We start from the raw sequence: 7,362 nt of genomic DNA, 5'->3' as shown, positions 1-7,362 counted from the left end.
GTCCCCCCTCGCCAATCTTTCATGAGAAACACCCGTCTAGCTGAATCCACTGTGAAAAATTTCCCCCACTCTATATCTGTGCCTAAATCAAAACGCGGATTCCATGAACAAAGCTTCTTTCTTAGAACTGCACGCCTGTGGAACTCTGTTCCGTCTGCCTGCTTCCCTCCGGACTACAATTTGGATGTCTTCAAGTCCAATGTTAACAAATTCCTAATGAACCGCCCCCTTAAGTAAACACTTCATCAAATCTTCTCACTAACTTAATGTACTTGCAATAACCCTTATCCCTGAGTGGCTTCCGGGCCTTGATAAGTGGTGATCACGGTGTAAAAAAAACAAAAAAAACTATCATTCAAAGTTGAGAAATATAAATAATAGACATGGACAGAAAAAAACGCTTTGGATAATAAGATTTTAAGGTAGTTCTACTAAAATAGCCATATTTTTTAAACCAAAGCACTTCAAGTCTTCAAATTACTGTTTTGTTCGGAAATGAATATACTTTCAAATGAATTAAAATATATAATGTACATTCGTATTTATTAAGAGTTTTAAGCAAATAAAGTGATAAAAATGTGAACATATTTAAAGTGGCGTTTTCGGTAAGGTTTTGTAATGACCCCCTCTGATTTCTAAAGGCTCGTATCGTGATTGTATGAAGAATTTTGTTATGAAATTTGGGAACCAATCAGAAGAGGTGTTAATCTTAATACTGTCAAGTGTCGGAAATATTTTTGACCATTTTTTTTTTTTTTTTTTTTTTTTTTTTTGTGTTAAAAATATGACGAGTATCGAACATTTTGAAAAAAAATTTCTTCGGACACCCACTAGTAAGTAAATCAATCTTTATCAATTAAAAGTATTATTGTATGTTGAGTAGGACCGCTGTAATTGATAATAATTTAAACGGACTTACCCGAAAAAAAAAGTTTCTATTTTTCGAGTTTGGACAAATGTAGTATTAGCAACAGCAGCTGAGGTATTAGCGATAGCACAGTGTAAACGTAAACAACATGCGTTCTTTAATTTTTATTCAAGAACGAATTAAGAAAAACATGAAAATATGAATATAAATAAGAGCTATTTTGTTATCAGAATAACATTAGTTTAGAACTATCCAGTTTTCAGAATGTATAATAACAATTATATATTTGTTTTTTTTTGACAACTTTTTTGAATCTGTGTATAGTAATACAAACCCTCAAATTAATATTCTTGAAATTTTAAAAGCAATTAGAAAACATATCAAATTAGAAAGCTAATCAAAAACCTTGATTCCAGTAAAGCAACTGGCCCTGACGGTATTCCAATTATAGTACTCAAAAAAACTTCAACCTGAACTAGTGCCCATACTTACAAAACTGTTTAAACGTTGTCTTAAGGAGAATAGTTTCCCATCTCCCTGGAAAATTTCATCAGTATGCCCTGTATTTAAGAATTCAGGTGATCGCTCATCCCCCTCTCAGTACAGGCCAATAAGTCTCCTGTGCGTCATGAGTAAGTTGCTGGAATCTGTGTTAAATACAGAAGTAATCAACCATCTCAACAAAAATAACCTTCTTAGTGACACTCAATATGGTTTCCGTTCTGCTAGATCTACAGCAGATGTGCTTACAGTTATATCTCATAGGATTAGCAAATCTCTCGACGGAGGCAACCTTTCTAGGGCAATTGCTCTTGACATATCTAAGGCCTTTGATAGGGTATGGCATAAAGGTTTACTTCATAAGATCTCTAGCTATGGTATAGCTGGAAATGTCTTCTCAATTATTAAATCATTTCTTTCTGATAGGTTCATAAGAGTAGTAGTTGAGGGGTAAAAATCAGAAGCTCACAGTATTAATGCCGGTGTCCCTCAGGGGTCTATCCTGGGCCCAACTCTTTTCCTGATCTACATTAATGATCTTCCAAATCACATCCTTACATCATTTGTAGACATTTATGCTGACGACACTACCATTTATGGTAGCACATCTAAGACAGTAAACGACCAAGTTCTCTCCAATTCTCTCTTCTCTGATCTTGAGCACGTAGTACAATGGGGTAAGGAGTGGCTGGTTACTTTTAATGCATCTAAAACCAAGCTTCTCTCTTTACATCATCAACATTCTGATCCACATCTGGCATCAATTGAAATGAATGGCTCTCGTCTTCAGGAGGCCTCAAGTTTTGACAAACTTCTTGGCTTGACCATTACTCCTGATCTTAAATGGAACACGTACATCAAATCTGTTGCCAAGGCCGCTGGAAAAATGGTGGGATCTTTCTATCGATCTGGTAGATATCTCACTGCTGATGCTATTCTCTATCTATATAAGAGCCAGGTACGTCCAAGGATGGAATACTGTTGCCACATCTGGGCAGGAGCTGCTAGAAAGGACTTGTCCTGCCTTGATAGTTCAAAATAGACTTCGTAGCCTCGTAGGAGATGTCCTTTTCTCTTCCTTGCAACCTCTATCTCACAGAAGAGATGTTGCGAGTTTGTCTCTGATGTATCATTATTTTCATGGAAAGTGTTCGACTGAGCTTCAATCTATGGTCCCCCCTCGCCAAACTTTCACAAGAAACACTCGTCTAGCTGTAAACACTATCAATAATTCCCCCCACTCTTTATCTGTGCCTAAACCTAAACGTAGATTCCATGAACAAAGCTTCTTTCTTAGAACTGCATGCCTGTGGAATTGTCTTCCGTTTTCCTGCTTTTCGGCTGACTACAATATGGTTGTGTTCAAGTCTAACGTAAATAAGTTCTTGATGAGCCGTTCCACTTAAGTTAACAAATTTACCGAACTTCCATTACTATCGATTACTATATTGTCCTTTTGACTACTGTACACTCTTTAACCCTTATCCTTGAGTGGCCTCTTGACCTTGATAATGTGGTGATGCATATGTAAAAAAAAAAAAAAAAAAAAAAAATTAGGAAGCTATTTATTTCATTATTTTTTTTTTCTACTTATTAAGCGAAAGGTATTTTTATGACCTTCTCCAGCGTAGTATAAAAAGCCTATGGAATAAACACCTTCAACCTCGAAAATAGAAATCAACAAATTTATGGAATTTGGTGCTTGTGCATTTATTGAACCGTGTTATTTTTAAATAGTATTTTTCAAGTTGAATTAAAGTTTTACAATATTTGTATTTTATTAATTTGTTAACTGAAAGTACAGAATAGTTACAAAACACCCTCCTCTCCCCATGTTAAGAATGGCTTTCGAAATAATAGCGTTATTATTTCAGCACGGTTCAATAAGTGCACAAGTACCTGGAATTTTCTTCGAAATTTCGTAACGCAGCTTATTAAATTAAAGCTAAATATAACATTTGCTGACTTATTTACCTGTCGAATACACACACACACTATATATATATATATATATATATATATATATATATATAACTTTCTGTAAGATATTTATTTGAAATGGAAACGGCATTTTGCAGTTAAGACAACAAAACAAAAATGAAGTGACGGTTCATATGCCAATCCACAGAGGTACGAAGAAGGTGTCAAAAACAAATGTTATCCAAGGCAAGATAAGTTATTTTTCTACCTAACTGGATACTTTTTTTTTTGTTTTTATGTAAAATGTTTATTCGGTTCAAAAAATAAGTAGTGTTGAGCGAGCGCTACCGAAGAACAAGAAAAATGGCCGCAATGTCTCTTAAAATTTTTGAAATCTCAACAAAGATTTAAAAATAAGAAAACAAACAAATAAATAAATTAAATAAACATGAATATACATAAACGATCACACATATATGTATATATATATGTGTGTGTGTGTGTGTGTGTACACATAGGTATATTTATATATATATATATATATATATATATAAAAAAAAGGAAGGAAAACGTCTACCTTAAACCACTAACCTAGTTCTAAAACAGATCCTTTGTTCGATAAAATGCATGCCCATTGGCTGATAGGAAGGGGCGCGGTGGATACTAGAAAGCTGATTGGCTAACTAGAAATCCTCAACATATATAAAAACAAGAAGCAACCACAGAATTCGCGCATAAGCCTGACGAATCCTAGAGTGGATGAAACGCAGAATATTCAGTGTAGCTTAATCGCCATATATATTTTATAAATTACTATATATATATATATATATATATATATATATATATAATACCGCATTCTCTTCGTATATTTGTAAGGGTAGCCATTTCTGACGCTAATAAATTATTTTTTTTACTATTGTTAGAATTTTACCTGGTGGAGAAGGTATCACAGACTTTTTTTGGGAGGGGTCGATTTCAGTTACATGATTTATCTGTTTTTATTTGTGACATTGTGCTATATATATATATATATGTGTGTGTGGGGGGGTATCAACGTTACTCAAGGAAAATGATTGATATCTTTAGTATAGTAGGTGTGTTCAAAACAGAACTTTGTCAACCCAGGCAATGCCGGGTACCCATGCTAGTAACATTATAAATAACACCCTAAGGCGGGGGAAATACCGTAACCAGGGGCTGGAAAAACGTCATATTCCACATCATAAACAACGTATCATAGTGCCACTGTATCCCGAGGTTCTACTGTATATAAATTAGTAAAATTTGAAATTTCAGAACGATATTTAAAACCCATATACCATCGTATATATCATTTATCAAATAAATTATTAAAATATACCATCGTATATATCATTTATCAAATAAATTATTAAAATATACCATCGTATATATCATTTATCAAATAAATTATTAAAATATACCATCGTATATATCATTTATCAAATAAATTATTAAAATATACCATCGTATATATCATTTATCAAATAAATTATTAAAAAGTTTTTTATCATCAGAGTTCTTTTTTCTTTACTTGTATGCTTGTGTGTAGCAATCGTTATTCTTGGCCGGAATAAATGCTCGGCAGAAACATTTCACAGCGATTACGACTTTGATACGCCCATACATTTGAAGAACGTGTAGGTACATGACGTCATGGTGCGACCACCACACACATAAAACAAAAGGAACTATGTTACGATCCCTTGAGTATGAATACATTAAACAAGCTTATGCAAAGTTGTGGATTGATGAAACGTTTCTATTAATCGGCGATCCTGTTAAATTTACCTTTAATGGTCCTGTGAATACACTCCCACAATTGCTGACTCCCAGCCTCCATAAAAATAGCAACACTTTGTTTTTATTTGAAAAACTATTTATTGTTGGTTTTGAGTAAAAAAAATATATCGTTCGTTTTTATTTTTAAAAAATATTCATCGTTTAATTTTAAGTTAATTATTTAATAATTGTTTATTGCCTAAATTCATATTTCGCAACTTTTGATTGTCTTCTGCTTTAACCATACATAATTTTACATGCATATATAATATTTTTATTATAAAAATCTTCTTCTGGACCAAAGTATCGTAGGTTTGCAGCAACAGATGCTACATACAAATTTATTATGTTTAAGCTATTAGCCACTATCTTATGTAACTGTAGAACGACATTTTAGATACATTAAGTCGTTATAATAAAATAACATTTCACCATAGGAGCAACATCATCACAATCGCAACCACCTTTAGAGAAATTAGTTCCTATTTTTCTCTCTAAATACCAAGTCCTCCTACCACCCCCAGTCAACACCGGGAGGAAATATACACATACATATATTGTGCTTGTACCCTTCATAACTGGATCATAAACTCATAGACATAATCTTTCCCTTTTCCGATTCAGAAATATTAGTCTCCTCAGACTAATTCCACTCAGTCTGATTGGCTGAATTCTATATTCAGGATTAACGGTATTCATTTGCTAAACGAACGCTAATGTACCATTCAAATATGGCGTCGCAATGCTACTCACTTTTTCCCTCTGAGTAAATTGCTATCTTCATTTTCTTACATTTTACGATGTCACTTTGTCTCTCCATCTCTCTATTTCTCTCTCTCCTATCTCTCTTTGTATATATTCCTATTAACTCTCGCTTTAGACAACCCTTTGGAGGGGTGGAAAATAATTCTCCCAAATTTAACCGTGATAATTGTTGGTAGCATACCCACTCACAAATGCTACAAAAAAAAAAAAAAATTCTACTTCTACTCCGAAAAGCCGTTCTTCACATGGGGATGTTAAGGGTATCTATTCAAAATGTTTTTATGAAGGGGAAGTTGGTGTCTATTTCGAAAGCCGTTCTGAACATGACAATACCCGAAGAAGTAAAGTGAAAGGTCGTAATTGTTTTGTTTTACATGTTTAAAAAAAAAAAGACGAGATAAAACTGGAATTTAATTTAATACTATTAACAGAAGAGTTGAAAGAAGAGGAAGACTTAAACCACAAACGGAAACAGCTAAGATTGCTACCACTGATTTTGATCACTCTAAACAGTTCGTATAGTGAGAATCCCTGACGTTGAAAACTTCTGTTTTTACTTTCCATCATTATTCTAATCGACCATTTTTTGTACTGATTTACGCATTCCCTTAATTGCTTTTTTTTTTTATATTTAAACAGTACCTGCAGGTTATCGGGGGGGGGGGCAGTTTTGCAGCGGGCAACACCAGTTAACAGGTCCTGCTAGTATATGAATGAAGTTTAGTCTTACTATAAATCTAATCGTGTTCCTTTCTTTTTAAATGTAATTTATAAGTAAATAATGAACGTATTTTAGTCTTTAAAATCCTTGAAACATTGAAATGTTTATTTTGAACGCATAAACACACAACTTTTCAGTTTTTAATTATTTTTTTCCAATTAATATTGAATGCGTTTCAGTACAAATGTTCTTTATTTTTCTCTTTCTGGATTCAATTGTTAAGTTTTTTAATGCTTTTTGTAATTTTTTTTATCGACAGTTTGACTGTTCAACAGATCTTGCTTGCTAGGACCTCATCAATGACATCATCACTCAGCTCATGTGTTACGAAAAATTTTTTATAATCATTAAAATAAAAAGGAAATGAAAAAAATTGTCTGAAGAAGTTTAATTTTGTAAGACATTTATTTTTATACATTGTGGGAATAACTTTTGTAGGAATTTTTATTTTATACATTGTGGGAATTGTGTAGACTGCTTCATGATTTTACGTGCTATTATTAGCAATACACATGAAAAAATTGAAATAGCTTAAAATATTTCAATATTGGTATGCATAGAAAGAGCTTGTTGAGCTAAGAAAGAATCTTTTTAAATTTTAAAATCTGATTAAAATTAAGTTATGACTATTTTTGTGCCTCACACGTTTCGATATTTTCCCCTCTTTAAGACCATATGCGTTTCGTCACATTTTTTACACTACTTTTTCAGTAAAAATGTCATATCTTTGTTAAAACACAAGACTAAGAAATGAAATTTACCATATAAATGTATTTTTGTACAA

This window comes from Euprymna scolopes, chromosome 33 (genome assembly GCF_053919585.1).
Source record: "Euprymna scolopes isolate OS-2025 chromosome 33, ASM5391958v1, whole genome shotgun sequence".
In the NCBI taxonomy this organism is placed as follows: Eukaryota; Metazoa; Mollusca; class Cephalopoda; order Sepiida; family Sepiolidae; genus Euprymna; species Euprymna scolopes.
Note: the sequence above shows the minus strand (reverse complement) of the source record.